General features: G+C 40.9%; 1 long non-coding RNA gene across 1 annotated transcript in view; it reads left to right on the top strand.

Moving 5' to 3' along the window:
* Positions 1-5,043, top strand: part of LOC138997164 (uncharacterized) — a 55,210-nt gene extending 50,167 nt beyond the window's left edge. Inside the window, exon 3 of the long non-coding RNA XR_011468909.1 lies at positions 4,670-5,043. This is a non-coding gene — a long non-coding RNA (uncharacterized lncRNA). The remainder of the gene's footprint in view (positions 1-4,669) is intronic.
* Positions 5,044-19,505: the final 14,462 nt, after the last annotated feature.

The following is a 19,505-nucleotide window of genomic DNA, read 5'->3' as shown; positions in this document are numbered from 1 at the left end:
GAATTCTGCTCTTCTCCTAGAATGCAGAAAACAGATGAAGCCATTTCTATTTTTTAGTGATTCTTTTCCTGCCTGTTAGATATTATTGACAATTGATTGCCTCAACAAATCATTCAGGTCAGGAAGAGTAAAAGAAACACAAGGCTTTAGGATGACAAAGCCCATCTGAAGCAGGCTCTGGGCAGGGCTTGGCTAATACTCGGAGAAAAACAAAGAGACCTTTCTTTTCTTTTCTCTTCTTTTTTTGTCTTTCCATCATATTCAACAAAAAAACTCCACCAAAGTTTTTGTTTTTTTTTAATCACTCCATGAAAACAGGCGATAGCACTCAAAGTGCAGAGTGGGGAAAACTGGCTATGTAGATAGCATAGCTCTATTATTTGCAAAAATATTTTGCCCTTCACTGGTGACCCTTTGCATCTGTTGCATATGGTGCTGAGCCAGGGACATTAGGAAAGTCAATGGGGATAATGTAACAGACTCCAGTTCCCTAATGGGAGAGAAGCCCTCATTTATGCTGGTGTAAGTGTGCATTCTAAAGACTTACAAAACCATTTAGATTTTCTGAAGCTTTCAGATTTCCCTGAAAATCACCAAATTACAACCTTAAACTGTGTAATTAGTCTGTCTTTAGGAAGAGTGTTTACAGCAGTTTTTTTTCCCCTGAAAAAGGAGGTCTGTGTAAGTAAATGGTTTGATTTGTCCTGAGCATTTGACTGTGAGGTTGGCTTGTCAGAAACTACAAGAAAGTTTTCTCTTAATGCAGCTGCAAGATTAGGACCTGGATATAAACCCAAGAGCACAATATATTGAACTGCCAGAAGGCACCATACCTAGGCAGGGTCAAGGTCCCAAACAAATCCCATGGTGCCAAGTTCATCTGCCCCTCTCTTTGTCACATGGATAACATCTAAGTAAGATGAACCTTGCTGGCAGCCTTGATCAATGGAACTGGAGTACAAATATCACAATCTGTTATCAGTAGATAGAAGTGGTTTTGGGTCAAAGCCAACCTCCAAGGGGAGGCCCTGAGATTCAGATGCTGATCTTCATTTTCATGTCAGTGACTAGTTGATAGCTATGCCCTTTCCTTCTTCCCAGGCCCTGAATCACAAAACCCGCTAGAGACAGCTCTGTGGTCAAGAATGAACTTGGCTTTAAAACTCTAACCACCTGTTACTCTCAGGATCCAGCCAAGGAAGCAAGAGGTGGGGAAAAAAATAAATGTCCCCTGCATAAAAAGACCTTTCTGTATATAAGAACATTATCTCCTCCATCAGCAATGCCACTACCATCAGCCTGCTGTGTCCTTTTGTTGAAGTGGAGTATCAACTGCTCCTCTTATTGTCCTGAAGGGCCCCTCTCTTTAGTGATGCCTGTGTGTCTCATCGGCGTGGCTGTGACTGAAAAGCTTTCACTTTGGAAAGGGAAGCACCTCCTCCCATTCCCATTAACGGGCTTGGTCTGCCTCTTAGTGCACATGACCCCATGATGGATACATATGTGAATTCCAACTGTCTGTCTTTTATGAGTTGCATGCTGTTTCTCCAGCTTTTTATAATATAGCATCCTCTGGCTTGCAATGAAACGAGTGTATGGGATTTCATGCAGTTATAAAATCCCACGTGAGACAAACTTTGTATGTAGCTGGAGACTTCGTCCCAATACTTGTTTCTCCTCACTACTGCCATGTGTTCTGCCTCCCCATTCTGTTTCCTTCTTTCTTTCTCTGGTCTTGAGACCTCTTATTCAAAACATTCTGGAGACTTTTACTTTTTCTCTCTATTTATGGTTTGCTTTTATGAGCTCCATGCGTGGGAGTCGGCCATTCCTTTTAACTATGAAGGAGCATGCTGATGAAGGTGTGTAATGACAACATCTGTCTGTTCTAAACAGATGTTGTGATGATCCCTGGTTACACACTTAGTATGCTGGTCAGTACAAACCAACATGCAGCCTCAGAGGAAGAATCCCTTGGATTTCTTGGGTCCGAGGCACATATTTGATAATCTAAACCATTAGCTCCTCTCTGGATAGTAAAACTCATTTCTGCACAAAACCTATAAGAACACAGTATTAATCCGCCATCTGCTGCAAAATACAACTTAGTTATGCATATCATGTTGTAAATTATGTAGTATATAAAGCTACTGTCCACATTGTGGAATTTGTTTAAACAATAATGTGCGTAGGTTCTGAATTGCCTTGAGGTATATTTGTTTATACAATAAGCCCAGACAAACATTCTGCTACATTATATGCCATCCTTATTAACAGTACTCAAATATTCCAAATGGCTTTTTTGAGTTTAAGTTAAACCATAGTTAATCTTGACCTTCAAACGAAAACTTGGCTCTAGTATTATTTTCAAAAAGAAAACTCCAATACCAGCCACGCTTTGCCAGTGCCAGAATGCTTACAACACGATCAACAAGTGGCACATATACCCTTACGGACAAGTCAAAGGATTAGAATTTAGAAGGCAGGCTGGGAATGTATTATTATGGTGGATGTAATTCAAGATGCCTGGGCAACTTGAGGCACAGGTCATCCTGAACTACCTACTCAGCACAAAACAACCTTCAGAGGGAAGCCGTGCATGAGCAGAAACCTGGATGGAAGGAGGACACCAGCCTTACAAATATCTGGGGAGCAGGACAAGAGGCAGACACACAGCAAGCACAAAAGACCGAATATGGGAATGTGCACTGCAATAGGAAGGAGGCCAATGTTGCTGGAGCAGAATCTGCTGGAGAGAAGGGGGGAGGAATTGAGGTCAGGAAAGTAGCCAAAGACAAGATCAGATCCTCATAGAACATTAAAAGGCATTTGAATTTTATCCTAAATGTGGGAAGCACAAAAAATTGAGAGCAGAGGAATAAGTAATTACCAAAATAATATAATAATCATGGTCCAGTATAATAAGTAAGAACTCTTTTAAAAATAGGAACCCAGAGACAAAAACACCTAATATTGCTTAGGGGGCTAAAGAATGTAAGATTATTATTATTTTGCAATACTAGACTGAGAAGGGAGAAGATAAAGGTGATTCAGACTGAGGCACCACTTATGTGCAGAGACAACAATATACATAGAAGTGAGGGATAGAAAATATTGTTATTGAGAAATAGTATATTTGATTGGAGTATGTGAGGAAGTGGCATGGGTTGAGGTTAGCATCAGATCTTCAAGGTTTCTGCCTATCACCCCAAGGAATTTTGGGCTTTAGCCAGTAAGTTAGGGAGCCACTGAAATATTTTAAGCCAGGAAGTGATGCAACATGATCATGGTTTTATTTTAGAATAATAAATCTGTCAGTAGTGTGAAGAATTAATTGAAGTATAAGGGAGTTTCTGAGGTCAGGACTACTGGCTGGGTAACTTAAAATAATCCATATGAGTAAGAAGAGATGAACTAGGGTAGTAAAGATAAAGAAAAATATATTGGAGAGATATTTATAATGTAAGGCCTCACAACTACTTGGATATGAGTGATGAAATTGAAGGACATAAAGATAATTTCTTGGCTCTTGGTTTGAGGAATTCAGTCAATGGTGAGATCATTACCCAAAATAGAATGGAGTATCATGTTTGAGACTAAATATAGTTTCGGGATTAATACAAAATACAATCTGTGAAATAGAAGAGATATCCAATGAAGGAAAGACCTAGAGAATGTAAAAGGATATGGGCACAACAGCATAAATGTAATTGTTAGCTTTGACAAAAGATGAGGTACAGTTATCCATAAAGGAGAAATTGATATAATGGTTGATGAAAACTAGGATAAATTAGAAAATGGAATGTGAAAATAATTGAGTTCACTTAGAATTTCTCTCTCTCTCTCTCTGTATATATATATATATATATTTAATTTAATGTTTATGTATTACATATGTTTGTGATATACACACACTAATTTAGAGAAAAGGTTAATGAAATATATATAAGCTGAAGCAAGCTTAAAAGTATACATAAATATGGCATAGATCAAGAATAATGAAAAATGATCCTGAAATGTCAAGGTTGGATGACAAAATTGTATCACTCTCATTTGAAGACACTGTGGAATAATTTGGGTTTGTTGGTAGGAAGGGAGCAATAATTAATTTAATATAGACATGTTAAATTTAAGGTGATGGTAAGAAACCAAATGTATATGTTCATCACAAAATTGAAATTACATATTAGAATCACATAAATGGGTAAAAAAGATAATTTTGCAAAAATTTATATTAGTAGCAAAACAGACAAAATGGTGAAGGAGGCACCCTTGGACAATGTTCTCCATAATCAGGAAAGAGAAAGAATCCCAGAAGAAGATGTTTCCTGTTTATAAGCTCAAGAGTCACACCACTCCAAAGGGTCTTATATTGGTTTGACCTGGTTAATTGCTTAAGAAGGAAAAATCTCCCCTAAGAGGCAAGAGTTTTATACCTAAACTAGAGGCCCGATGCACAAAAATTTGTGCAAGAGTAGGCCTTCCTCCCCAGCTGCCGGCACCAGCTTCCCTCCAGCACCCAGGATCCGGACTTCCCTACTCTGGCTGTGGGGAGGCACCTGGGACCCAGCTGGCTTCCCTCCAGCCCCAGCTTTGTCAGGAAGGACATCTGCAATGATGTCCGGAAGATGTCTGGTCTAATTAGCATATTACTCTTTTATTATTACAGATGATTCCTTAGCAAGAACTAAGGAAAACAGGATGGACGATGATGTCTGCTTCTGAGAGAGTGTGGTCAGAATAGCACTAGAAAGGTTCATGTCGGACAATAAAAATGCAAAGTGAAAGTGGAGAGATTTCAAATAGGCTGAATGAAAAAGAAAGACGTCTTAGGCAAGTTCTAGAGACTGAGGCTGTCAGCATTGCAAGTGGCTTGGATTTTAAAAGAAAAACAAAACAAGAAAATGACTTTCTCTGGGAGAAGATACACTATGGGAATATGTATATCTACTCGGAAATAGATTGGGTAAGTTGGCAAAGCTAAATTAATCTTTTTGCTCAGAGATTTCTCCAATATGAGTTTAATTTTACAGATTGTTCATTCTGAGAAGAATAAAAAAGACAACTACCAGTATTCAGTAATTCTGAGATCCTAACACCATCTATCGTCTTTACCCCGAAGCCACTGACTCTATGCTACAGTATCTGGCAACACGGGTCTGTGATCTTGGAACATGGTTTTTGCCTGGGGTAACTAACTGCCCTTGAGGAAGAAGATTGGCTCATTCTCAAAGTGATGGTGTGGGGCCAGCGCTGTGACAATCTCATGTGTCCCATTAAGTCCCTGTAATCTTTAAAAGGTTAGAAACATCAGAGCCTTGGAAATAAGTTGACACATCTGAAACACTGAAGAAAGTACACAGATCTTTCTGAAAAATAGTCCAGGCTACAGCTGCGGTTGAAGCCTCAATGCCACCAGCAAAGGAAAATGTCTCTGGCTGAGACCATACCAAATACGAAACTGTGGAATACAAAATTCTTTGAACTTTAAACACACAGAGAAAGAGAATGAGATGTCTAGTGTTATTATTTAGGTCTTATACTTTAGCTTGAAAGGGGTTGTAGTATTATTATAGTGTTATGTTTCTTTCTAAATTTAGTAAGGAGTTAGGGTTGATATTGAAGTTGAGACAGTTCTGGTTTTGGCATTGTACTATTGTACCTTCTTTGTGTATTTTACTATTGGAGCATCTTTTTCCGGTTTTCTTGTTTCTGTTTCTTTGTTACTAATGTTGTGGCTCCAACCCATAACAAAGAAACAGAATTTCCGGAGGATGAGGCCCAGAAATCAGGATTTTAAAAAAGATTCCCAGGTGATTCTAATGTGCAGCCAAGATTGAGAACCACTGTTCTACAGCAAAAAGGGCTTTTCAGGTGATTCAATTCAGGATCTTGAGATGGGAAGATTAACCTGTATTTTTCAGGTGAGCCCACTGCAATTACAAGGATCCTTATAAGTGAAAGAGGGAAGCAGGGAGACGGGCTTCAGGGTCAGAGAAGGAGATGTGATGATGGCAGCAGAGATGGTTGCCCGGGAGCCACAAGTCAAAGGATGCAGGTAGCTTCAAAAGAAAAACTACTTTTTAATGTATTGCTGGATGTGATTTGCTAATATTTTGTTGAGGCTTTTAGTATCTATATGCATCAAGAATATTGGCCTGTAATTCTCTTTCTTTATAGAGTCTTCATCTGGTTTTGGGATTAGGGTGATACGGGCTTCATAGAAAGAGCTTGTAAATGTACCTTCCTGATGCATTTTTTTTGGAATAGTCTGAGGAAGGTAGGTTTTAGTTCTTCTTGGAATGTTTGGTAAAACTACCCTGTGAAGCCTTCCAGACCAGAGCTTTTGTTTGTTGAGTTTTTTATTTTTTATTTTTTATTACTGCTTCAATTTTCTTAGTTGTTATTGGCCTATTCAGGTTTTCAGATTCTTTCTAATTGAGTTTTGGAATGTTGTATTTTTCTAGGAATATGTCCATTTCATCTAGATTGTCCAGTTTGTTGTGATAGAGTTGTCCATAGATTTTTTTTTTACAATCTTTTATATTTCTGTGGAGTCAGTTGTTACTTCACCTCTTTCATTTCTGATTTGTTTATTTGGGTCCTCTCTCTTTGCTTCTTGGTGAGCCTGGCTAGAGGGTTGTCAATCTTGTTTATCCTTTCAAAGAACCAGCTCTTGGTTTTATTGATCTTTTGTATTTTTTTTTTTTTTTTTTGGTCACTATAACATTTATTTCCCCTCTGATCTTTATTAGTTCCTTCCTCTGCTTACTCTGGGCTTTTATTGTTGCTCTCTTTCTAATTCTTTAAGTTGTAGGGTTAGATAATTTATTACCAGTTTTTCTTGTTTTATGAGGTAGGACTGTAATGCTATGAACTTCCCTCTCAGGACTGCTTTCACTGTGTCCTATAATTTTGGATTATTGTGTTATCATTATCATTTTTTTTCCAGGATGTTTTTTATTTCTTCGTTGGTCTCTTTGGTAATCCAATCATTGTTTAATAACATGTTATTTAGCTTCCAAGTGTTTGATTTTTTTATTGTTTTTATTGTAGTTGATTTCTAATTTTATGCCATTGTGATCTGAGAAGATGCTTGATATTATTTCAATCTTCTTAAATTTGTAGAGACTTAGCCTGTGTCCCAATATGTGGTCTATCTTTGAAAATGCCCCCATGTGCACTTGAGAAGACTGTATAATATTTAACTTTGGTGTGAAATTTTCTGAGCATGTCAATTAATTCCATCTGATCTAGTGAGTCATTTAGGATTGCTGTTTCTTTGTTGATTTTTTGTCTAGAAGATTTATCCAGTGATGTTAATGGGGTATTAAAGTCCCCTACTATGATTATATTACTGTTGATCTCTCCCTTGATATCTTCCAGAAGTTTTGTTTTGTTTTGTTTTGTTCTATGAATTTGGGTTCTTCTGCATTGGATTCATATATGTTTACCAGAGTTATAGATACAAAGACACACATATATAGATAAATATAATTTATGATAATTCTGTTATTTTAGTGGTTTTACTTGAGATTATAACATTAATTCCTGCCTAGTACAGTGTATATAAATTAGTACTTTTACAACTTTCAGAAAAATACAAATACATTAAAATATTTTAATTTAATTTCTCCCTTCGTGATTTATGGACAAATTTTGTCAGATGTTATAATTACATGTGTATAAGCCAATAATATTATTGTCATTTAAAGTAGTCAATATCCATTTGTATTTAAAAATATATTTAGCCACTTTATTCACTCTATTTATTGGGACAATTTTCTGTATGCCTGACTTTTAGTATTTTATTAACTAGATGACTATTGTAGCCAATTATTTTGGTTTTTGTCTGAAACTATCTTATGTATTTTTAAGCATCAATTTCTGACTATTGAATTTTAAGTTTGCAGTTATTTTTTTTCCTTCTGGTTTATTTTAATATTTTGTATTTTGAGTTTGTTTTTGTAACAATTTTACTGTAATATACCTGTGTGTCATCTTATTTTGTTGTTTGTTGATTTGCATTCATCTTGTTTGAATCTTGTAATTTTTCTATCTGTGGTGATTTATTTTACAAGATTAATGAACATTATGTGTTTAAATATTCCTCCTACTTAAATCTCTTCTCCTTCTGGTATTCTATTATATGTTTGGTAGAATTTTTCACTAGAATTTTTCTTGTCTCTAACATACCCCCTCTATTTTTCAGCCATTGTCTCTCATATTTCAATCTGTGTATTTTCTTGAGACTTATTCTCCTATTCACTAATATTATCTTTAGCTGTCTTTAGTCTTCTAAAACACCCACTGAGTTCTTAATTTTAATTATTCTACTTTCAGTTTCTCTAATTTCTATTTTATTCTTAATTATATACTGTTTTCTGACATCATTCTCTATATTTGCCATATATTTACTTATACCCAGTAAACAGAGCTATTTTTTAGTCTTCTTCTAGTATGTTTCTAATAACTTCCATTTGTGTATCTCTCCTTAATATATTTCCATTTCTCATTTTATTCTCTTGAATTTTTAGTGAATTGTGATCTTTCATTATATCAGGTTACATACAAAAATTTATTTAAAATGATATTTTGGCCCTAGTCGGTTTGGCTCAGTGGATGGAGCGTTGGCCTGTGGACTGAAGGGTCCGGGTTCGATTCTGGTCAGGGGCATGTACGTTGGTTGCAGGTACATCCCCAGTGGGAGGTGTGCAGGAGGCAGCTGATCGCTGTTTCTCTCTCATCGATGTTTCTAACTCTCTATCCCTCTCCTTTCCTGTCTGTAAAAAATCAATAAAATATATTTTAAAAAAATAAAAAATAAAATGATATTTTGGATGACACTACATTTCTCCTAATAAGATTTACACTTTTTACTCTTAATATATTTCTGGATGACATATATTAAGAACAAATCACTTTAACTCAATCAGTAATTAAAGTTGTTAGAAATCTGGCTTTTTTTTTCTGATTTACATTATGGCAAGGTTTTAGGTAACCGCCTCAGCCCTTCAGTCATTATTTTGGCATTCGAAATTGGCAATCAGTCAAGGAAAAAAATAATGCTCAAATTTTGGATTTATCTCTCAAGGATTTGCTTATTTTCATAATCTTAGTCTTGAAAATTTTCACTTTCTTGATAAGGTTGCTAATACTTTCAAAGTCATTTTTATTACATAGACATTTGTCTAGTTTTATATTTTTTAATTAGGAGGGTTGTTTCAGAATAATATAACATCTCTTTATTTGTAGAAGGAATATACTTAGAACTTGTTTGTGAAGTCTCACTTTTACTTTTAAATCCATATCATATTGCACTGTTTACAAATAATATTCATATGTGTATGTGTGTGTGTGATGTTTTATATACTCTTTATATGTATAGTAATATCAATGGCTATAAAAATACTTCCACTTAATCCTGTGGATTCTCATTCTCATTTGAAACCAGATTACCTTTTTTTAAATTCTATTTTATTGTTTAAAGTATTACAAATAGTAGTACATATATCTCCTTTTTTTCCCCATTGACCTTCCTCCAGCCTCCCCTAACCCCTGGCACATGCCCTCATCCAACCCCCCTTCCCCCAGTGTCTTGTCTCATTTCCAGAAGCCCTTAAGTGGTTAAGTGAGAAGCGAATGCATTTACCTCAACATGTTGCATACCAGTTTTATCATCCATAGGCTGTTTATTACAGAAACTAGAGGCCCGGTGCATGAAATTCCTGTATGAGAGGGGGGTGTCCCACAACCTGGCCTGCACCCTTTCTAATCCAGGACCCCTCGGGGGATGTCCTACTGCCAGTTTACTGGTTGCTTCCCTCTCACAATCTGAGATCACTGGCTCCTAACCGCTCACCTGCCTGCCGGCCTGATCCCCCTAACTGCCCTCCCCTGCCAGCCTGATCTCCCTAACTGCTCTCCCCTGATGGCCTGGTCACCCCTAACTGCCTCTGCCTTGGCTCACCACCATGGCTTTGTCCAGAAGGATGTGCTCTAATTAGCATATTACCCTTTTATTAGTATAGATAGGCTGTTTATTATGGAAATAATAATGAGACTAAACTTTTCCTTTTTCAATCTTAACTAGTTTTTTAAATATTTTGTTGTACTCATTGACTCAGATACCTACTTCTACCTGTTTATTCATTTCTTAAAGCACTGACTCAGGGAGGAGAGGATATCCTGAATTTGCAGAGCATAGAAGAGAGAAACAGAATAGAAATAAAAAATATATTAAATTAAACCATATGCTAGAATAAGTGGTGTTAAGTGAGTTGTAGACTCTCTGCAAGACATCATCTGCTTCATTTGACATAATTTACAAAACTAATTCAGCCCTCGATGTTGACACATAGATAGCTGTACTATTTTTTCATCCTTAGACATACCCTCTGAATATGAAAGGGAAAACTGGGCAAAATAAAGGAACTAACATGAAATTTTACAGTGTATGGAATTAAATAATATTAAGTCATAGACTGAAAAAGAATTCTTCCCTTTAAAATTGTCTTTTATTACTCATTGTCTCAAGAGAAAATATTTAGATTGATTTTTGTTGGTTTTAAGGCATCTTTCTACTTGCTAATCTCTCCTCTTAACAAAGAATGTACAGACTTCTAGCTCTGAGCATTTGGCAGCCTGCAGTATCTAGCTAGAATTTAATAAAATTGCCCTTTTCTATTGTTTTGTTTTATTGCATTTGTTTGTAATATTACATCCTGTTTATCACAAGTGGTACAAGTTTTCCTTCTGTGGAAACTATTTTTTTTTTTTTAATCTTCACCCAAGGATATTTTTCCATTGATTTTTTAGAGAGAGAGTCGAAGAGAGAGGGAAAGACAGAGAGAAATATCAATGTGAGAGAAACACATTGATTGGTTGCTTCCTGCACAAGCCCTGACCAGGGCCTGGACCTGGGAGGATCCTGCAACAGCGGTACATGCCCTTGACCTGAATCGAACCCAGGACCCTTCCATTGGCAGGCTGATGCTCCTATTTTTATCTTTCTTTTAAAGTTAGTACATTAGTTTAAAAGAGTAGATCAATACACAATATTAAGTATTACTTTGAATTATACAAAATTTTCAATATCAACCCATAATTGACCTACATAGATGGCAATATTATGTGGTTCAAGCTCATTGTAATACGTAGTTAATCTATCTACACTAATAAAAGAGAAAAATGGTAATTGGCGTACGACCGCTACCCTTCCCATTGGCTAATTAACGAGATATGCAAATTAATCACCAGCCAAGATGGCGGTTAACTGTCAACAAAGATGGCGGTTAATTTGCATATGTAGGCACAATGCAGGAAGGCAAAAGGGAAAGCACAGAAGAAGCCCCCTGGCACTGACAGTGATCGGAAACCCAGGGGGGAGCTATGAGCCCGGGGAGCTATGAGCCCCCCAGCCATGATCGGAGAATCCTGGCCTTTGCCGCACTGGCCAGTTATAGTGGGAAGTAGGGGTGGAGCCAGCGATGGGAGCTGGGCAGGGGCAGAGCCCGCGATCCTGGGGTGGCTGCAGCTGTCGGTCTCCGCTGCCCGGAGCCCACTATCAGGGAGCGGTTGAGCTGAGTGGGGGGGTGGCTGCAGCTGGGGGTCCCCGCTGCCCAGGCCTAACGCCTTGGCCAGAAGCATTAGGCACGGTCAGGGGCGGAGCCCACGATCGGGGCAGCTGCAGCTTGGGGTGTCCCCTGCCCGGGCCCAACGCCTCGGCCAGAGGCGTAGTCCACCATCGGGGGCGGCTGCAGCTTGGGGGGTCCCCGCTGCCCGGGCCCAATGCCTCGGCCAGAGGCCTTAGGCCCGGGCAGGGGCGGAGCCCACGATTGGGGGAGGCTGCAGCTGCGGGCTGAGGCTGCATGGGCAGCGTGGGTGATCATAGGGAGCTGGGGGTCCCCTGCCCACCCTGATCTGGGACACCCTTCAGGGCAAGCCAGCTGGCTCCCACCGGTGCACCAGGCTTCTATCCTATATAATAAAAGGGTAATATGCACGTGCAATTTTTTTTCCCAAATATATTTTATTGATTTTTTACAGAGAGGAAGGGAGAGGGATAGAGAGTTAGAAACATCAATGAGAGCGAAACTTCGATCAGCTGCCTCCTGCACACCCCCTACTGGGGATGTGTATGCAACCAGAGTACATGCCCTTGACGAGAATCGAACCTGGGACCCTTCAGTCCGCAGGCCGATGCTCTATCCACTGAGCCAAACCCGTTAGGGCGGTAATGTGCAAATTGACCCTAACAGCAGAACGACTGGGAATGACTGGTCACTATGATACACACTGACCGCCAGGGGGCAGATGCTCAATGCAGGAGCTGCCCCCTGGTAGTCAGTGCACTCCCACAGGGGGAGCTCTGCTCAGCCACAAGCCAGGCTGACGGCATCACAGCGGCGATGGTGGGAGCCTCTCCTGCCTCCTCAGCAGCTCTGTGGATATTCAACTGCAGCTTCGGCCCGCTAGCAAGTGGACATCCCCCAAGGGATGTATCACTGCCAGCTTAGGCACAATCCCCCGGGGAGCAGGCCTAAGCCAGCAGATGGACATCCCCTGAGGGGTCCCAGACTGCGAGAGGGCACAGGCTGGGCTGAGGGACCCCCGAGTGCACCAATTTTTGTGCACCGGGCCTCTAGTATACTAATAAAAGGGTAATATGCTAATTAGACCAAATAGACGGGTTATCTTCCAGACGTCATTCCAGACATCCTTCCCGACAAAGCCAGAGCCAGAGGGAAGCCAGCCCTGGTCCCAGGTGCCTGCAGCCAGCCAGAGGGAGGGATGCCCAGGTCCTTCTTGCCTGTGGCTGGCCAGAGGAGGGAAGCCTGTGTCCCAGGTGTGGGGCCGAGGCAGAGGCAGTTAGGGGTGATCAAGCAGGCAGGCAAGCAGTTAGAGGCAATCAGGCAGACAGGTGAGTAGTTAGGGGCAATCAGGCAGGAAAGCAGTTGGGGGTTACCAGGCAGGCAAGTGAGCAGTTAGGGGCGATCAGGCAGGCAGGCATGCAGTTAGGGGTGATTAGGCAGGCAGGCGAGTATTTAAGGGTGATCAGGCAGGCAGGTGAGCAGTTAGGGGTGATTGATTAGGCAGGCAGGCAAGCATTTAGGGGCGATCAGGCAGGCAGGCAGAGAGGTTAGGGGTGATTAGGCAGGCAGGTGAACAGTTAGGAGCCAGTGGTCCCGGATTGTGAGAGAGATGTCTAACTGCCAGTTTAGGTCCAATCCAGGATCGGGCCTAAACCGGCAGTCAGACATCCCCCAAGGGGTCCTGGATTGAGAGAGGGTGCAGGCTAGGCTAAGGGAACTCCCCATGCCTCCTGTGCATGAACTTCGTGCACAAGACCTCTAGTATGTAATAGAAAACTGGTGATGTCATGGGACTATCTGAATCTGGGAATATTCATATAATAATGGGTACCTTTGATAGGAGCTCACATCATTAATAGTTGACAAGAAGAACCTCTTCTTTTGGCCTGTCCTTTATGTACTTAAGTCACTTTTGACAAGGAGAATGATGCTCTCTGATTTGAGCAACAACCCACATACTGTCATTCTCTAATCTAGCATATTAAGTCACCAGATACGGAAAAAAAAAACAACTAGCAAAATTAGAGGTTGAAATCTATGCCATGGGCCATGAGTCCAAACATGACTTCAGTATATAACTGGTTGGCAAATCTAAAACTTTGAGATTATTGAGAGAAAGATCCTTTATAATACAAAAGACATAATAATTTAATTAAAATCATAGTGTAAACTGAGCAAAGACCAGAGGAAAAACAAATTAGTTAGCAAAGTTAATTCCCATCAATGATTAGGCTTCCACAAATAAAAGTCTTATTTCTACTATAATTCAGCCATTTAGTCTTACTGCTGGATGAGTTACATGAAGTTGTAAAAGGAAATTGTTTACCACCAAAGGGCCTGGTACAGACTAAAAAATCAGAGCTATCCATATATAATTTCTGAAACTCAGACCACAATGCTAAAAATCAGAAAGTGTGAGATTTAAAAAAAATTATAAATCTATTCCAAAAATGCAAGGAAATGAAAATGGAAGAGATCCGGAGAGGGATCTTCTTAAGAAGGAAAATAATTAACTCCTATATCATTAGACCATCTTTTCTTGGCCAGAGAAGTCATCTAGCCCTTTCACCTGTGGTCATGAAAATTGGTACAGTGTTACCTATATATTTTAAAGGTAAAATGAAGGAAGAAAAATAATTGAGGCCACAATTTCCAAACCAAGAAAAAGAGAATATGGAACATCATAAAACAATACAAGCAAAGAGAAAAATCAATAAAATTCAACATAGCACATTTCCCTGCGCACTTCTGAACTTACAAAGTCCGCTCATCTGGAATGCACCAGGTGTACCGTATGTTTTATAAATCTTTCAAGTCTTCAGAAATATGATCTATCCTTAGAAGCCCTGGAAAATACCAGTTGGCTTCACTAATTGTGGGTTTTGTTTTCTTCCAATCTTGGATATTGACCAGCACCCTGGGGATTTTATCTCCCTGTTGAAGTGAACAATACGTCGGAGAGGATGTAGACACTAAGCACAATGTACTTCACATAAATGTCTACCTCCCACTCTTGCACACTTGATTCAGAGAATCTGAAGGTGTGCAGATTGCCTTTGCACTTCCTGCAGGGGAAGCAATCTCATTTGTATACCAGTACATCAAGGCATCACAGCCTCACTCCGTCACTGGTGAGTGGCTGTTTCCATGATTTCAAAATTACCAAGATGAGTGTCTCAGAATTAACTTCCCATCAAAATCGTCTTTTAGAAGTTTTTTGTTTTTTTTTAGTAATCTAAATTTATTTTATTTATTTATTTTATTTAAATTTTTTATTGTTTAAAGTATTACATAAGTCTCCTTTTCCCCCCATTGACCTTTCCCTGGCCACTCCCAACCCCAGCACATGCCCTCACCCCCCTACTGTCTGTGTCCATTGGTTATGCTCATCTGCATACATACAAGTCCTTTGGTCGATTTCTTATCCTCCCACCCCCGGCCTTCCCTCATAGGTTGATGTAAATTTCCAAGGCTAACTTTCAGACTAAATAAATGATGCTCTCTGGGAGTTTTCATGAATCTACATTTTTAAAATAAGGACATTCTGATATAGCTCATCATAAAACCACATTTGGATACCACTGTATAAAAGTACTAATCTCTCCCCTTTATCTCTGTAATGGGAAAGATATAATGCCATTCTTCTCTACCTTTGGACAGAAAAGTTCTATAAAATCTTTCCTTATGCACCCCCCCCAAAAAAAGGTGTGAGACTACTCCACATTAATTAATCTTCCCTCTTCCAAATATCTTCAAGTGTCTCATCTATTTCCCTTTAATCTCTTCCTAAATCTTAATGTCTTGTGCCTATTAAGTTCCAACATAAATATTGAACTATATAAAATAATTTATAGTGCTGAAGGCTGGCTAGTCTTCACTGGCATCACATTTCTCTTAGCCTGAATACATAGCAGGAAAACTAGAAATATATTTCTACTATTGAGCCTAATAGGCTGACTAAAATCTGTTTAAAAATTCTTAGCCATTGGGCATTATGAAAAAAAGGCAAACTGCAATATTCCAAATTTCCCTAGTTGCTCATTAACTTCCCCCATGTTACTTAGCTACATTGCAGGGAATTCCAATAATATCCCCATGTTTGGATTGGGACCCTGGAAGATTGAGACACTGCACTGCCTCCAGCTGGCTGTGTTTTGTCTAATAAAGATGCTATAGTAAAATGCTCTGTGGTATGTCTAGGGGAAGGTAATGCTTTCTTTCCACATTTAAGTTCTTGATCCAACCTGCTACTTCCATCGCCCCTTCCCACTTTTTCCTACCTTATGAGTATACCATGATGGGTCAAAGATACCAAGCCATATTTTCACTGCATCTTATATTATACTAGAGGCCCAATTTTTGTGCACTCGGGGGGGAGAGGGGTCCCTCAGCCAGGCCTATGCTCTCTTGCAGTCTGGGACCCCTCGGGAGATAACGACCTGCTGGCTTAGGCCTAAGCCCAGGTGGCAGAGGGCAGGCCCAATCCCTAGGTGCAGCCCCTGGTCGGGCTCAGAGCAAGGCTGATTGGGGAGTTGGGGCGCTGCCCCCTGTCATGCACAGAGCAGGGAAGGTCGGGAGCTTGTGATGCCACCCCTAGTCACACTCAGGGTAGGGCCAATTGGGGGGTTGGGGCACCGCCCCCTGTCACACTCAAGGCAGGGTCGATGGGGAGGTTGCAGTGCCACCCCCTGTCATGCACAGAGCAGGGCCAATCAGGGGGTTGGGACGCTGCCCCCTGTCACGCACAGAGCAGGCCCATCAGGGGGTTGGGGAGCTCCCCCCTGTCACGCACAGAGCAGGGTCGATCAGGGGGTGGAGGAGCTCCCCCCTGTCACACACAGAGCAGGGCCCATGGGGGAGGGGGCGCTGCACCCTATCAGGCACAGAACAGGGCTGATCAGGAGGTTGGGGCGCCACCACTGTCACACACAAAGCCGCAGGGCGATCAGGCGTTTGGGGAGCTCCCCCCTATCAGGCACAGAACAGGGCTGATCAGGGGGTTGATGCGCCTTCCCCTGTCAGGAACAGAGCAGGGCGGATAGGGAGGTTGTGGCCCTGCCCCCTGTCACGCACAGAGCCGCAGGGCGATCAGGGGTTTTGGTCGCTGCCCCCTGTCATGCTGATCCCGGTGCCGGGAGGCCTCGCAGCTCTGCTGATCCCAGTGCTGGGAGGCCTCGCTGCTCCACTGAGTCCGGTGCTGGGAGGCATATTACCCTTTTACTATATAGGAGAGAAGCCTGGTGCACGGGTAAGGGCTGGCTGGTTTGCCCTGAAGGGTGTCCTGGATCAGGGTGGGGGTCCCCACTGGGGTGCCTGACCAGCCAGGATGAGAGGATGATGGCTGCTTGCAGCTGGTCACACCCCCTTCAGGGCGGGGGTCCCCACTGGGGTGCCTGGCCAGTCTGGGTGAGGGGTTGATGGCCATTTTCAGGCTGGCGGGTGACAGAAGCTCCCAACCGCTCCTTTTTTTTTTCTTTTTTTTTAAAAATTCTGGGCCAGCTTTAGCTCTGAGGCTTGGCTCCAGCTTGAGGCCTCGGCTGCTGAAAGCAGGTATCTGGTTTGTTTGGGTTCTATAATTGTAACACTGTTGTGGTCCTGCTCACTCCAGTTCTGAGATCCTGGCTGGCTGAAAGCAGGGATCTGCGTTTGTTCTATAATTGAAACAATGTTGCGGTCCTGCTGGCTGAAAGCAGGTTTCTGGGGTTTTGTTTAGCCTCTATATTTGTAACAATGTTTCTTAAACTGCAAGCTCAGAGGCCGGCAAGGCAGGCAGGGGGGAACGTTGGCTTCCTCCGTCACTGAAGCAAGCAAGCCTCCTGTTCGCTTCTAGCTGCCTGGCTGCCAGCCGCCATCTTGGCTGGCAGTTAATTTGCATATCGCCCTGATTAGCCAATGGGAAGGGTAGTGGAGGTACAGCTAATTACCATGTTTCTCTATTATTAGATAGGATGAGTTCCTGAGCTAAGTAGGAAGTGACATGAGCAAGTCAGATGACTTGGACTCATGTCTGTCAGCAGTAAGCTAATGGCAGTGTATGTCTCTTACCTCTTTGGTTCTCAGCATCTTTAACTGTTAATAGGTGGCATTGGTCACAACATTCATCATGACAAGTCTCTTTAAGCTGCTCCTCAAACACCCTGAAATAGAACATTAACAAACAAATAGCCAAGTCTTTAAGATCAAAACCCTTCTTCCCCATTAAAAGAGAAGCATAGAAAGGTATAGTCAATCCTGAATTAATGTATATTATTCTCTTATTTGTCTTTAGAGTTTTAAAATATTTGTATCCTTGAATATATATTCTCAGTTCATACATTGTTGAAATATTCTTTTGTAACTGATACCTGTTCATTATTATTCTTATATCAATAAAGACCAAAGTGTACATTTTCATTCTCCTGTTGATGGATATATGGACTGGGTCCAACCACAGCTTTAAAAATTCTTATATACCTCTCTTAGTGCCCATGTGCATGAACTTTTGAAGAGCATGTATTATAAAGAAACATTTTAAGATCTTAGGGTATGCTCATAAAAGATGGTGCAGGGATTAAGAAAAAAAAAACATACATATAACACAGTGACAACAGTGTGGTGATAGCCAGAGGGAAAGAGAGTTGGCGGTAGGGAGAGATGGGCAAAAGAGGGATAATTGGGGATAGGAAGAAACTTGCTTTGGGTGATGGGTGCATGATGCAGTGTGTAGATAATGTTTTGTTGAGTTGTACACTTGAAACCTGTATGTTTTTGTGAACCAAAGTCACCCCAATAAATTCAATTTTAAAAAGATCTTAGGGTGTATTCATATAGAAGTTGGCCAGATCATGTGAATCTTTATCCTGAGAACTAATAGGGCTCCTGGAGGTAAGACTCACAAAATGTGCCTCCATCCCCACCCTCTCACACACACACCAAATGCCAGACCCCTGGAGATTGTAACTTCCAAGCTAGTCCACACTTAGCCTCTGGTAATTCATCAATTACATTTTAGTGCTCCTCGGAGTACTGGCTCCAGCAGCAGGCTTTGGGCTTCTGCTGTAGGCAGCAAAAGGAAATGTGATTCTTGTTGTTCACTTTTCTCTCCAGTTTTGGTGGCTCCAGTTTGCCATGTGACACCAATTTTCTGATGGATCTAAAGAAAGTTGATTTTCAGTTTGTTCATTTTTCGCTTGTGAGAAGGGGAGTGATGACTTCTAAAGTCTTTATACATTGGACCAGAAACCACATGCCTTATTTCTTTATGAGTTTATTTTTAATTCTTCTGTAAGTTAATATTCCTTTGGAGTTTTATCTCTGGAATTCTATAGTAACTGGGTGGAGAATGCATTCCTGAAGAGAGGAATTGCATTATCTTCTGCAAGCTCCTCAGAGGAACTGTAGCCACAAAACATTTCACATAATTTCTTTGCTCAGTACTTCTAGGCACTGTGCATTTTAATTCTCCACTTGTGTGATGACTGGTATGTAGTAAAAAAAAAATTTAGAGTCAACTTTTAAAATTTTACCTCACCTAAGACTTTAGGCTGAAATTGAGAAGTTTATCTGCTTTCTTCCTTCATATGGCATTTTTTCTCAAGTCACTCTTTTTCTGAAGGAGTCTCCTGTCATAAACCCCAGCGTTAAGTGTAACTATTATGAGTCTGTACCTTGTATGGACACAAGACCTTTTCTCCTCTGCTCCATATGACTATTAAAAGAAAATCTGTAGCCCAGCCAGCATGACTCAGGGGTTGAGTGACAACCTATGAACCAGGAGGTCATGATTCCATTCCAGGTCAGGGCATATGCCTGGGTTATGGACTAGATCCCCATTGTGGGGCGTGCAGGAGGCAGCTAATCGGTGCTTCTCTTTCATCATTGATGTTTCTATCTCTTTCCTTCTCCCTTCTACAAGTTCTTTTAAGGCAACCT

This window comes from Myotis yumanensis, unplaced genomic scaffold (assembly GCF_028538775.1).
Source record: "Myotis yumanensis isolate MYYU_CA2020_CCGP unplaced genomic scaffold, mMyoYum1.0.hap1 SCAF_1, whole genome shotgun sequence".
Lineage (NCBI taxonomy): Eukaryota > Metazoa > Chordata > Mammalia > Chiroptera > Vespertilionidae > Myotis > Myotis yumanensis.
The sequence above is the reverse complement of the archived record's forward strand: the minus strand, read 5'-3'. Positions and strand labels throughout refer to the sequence as shown.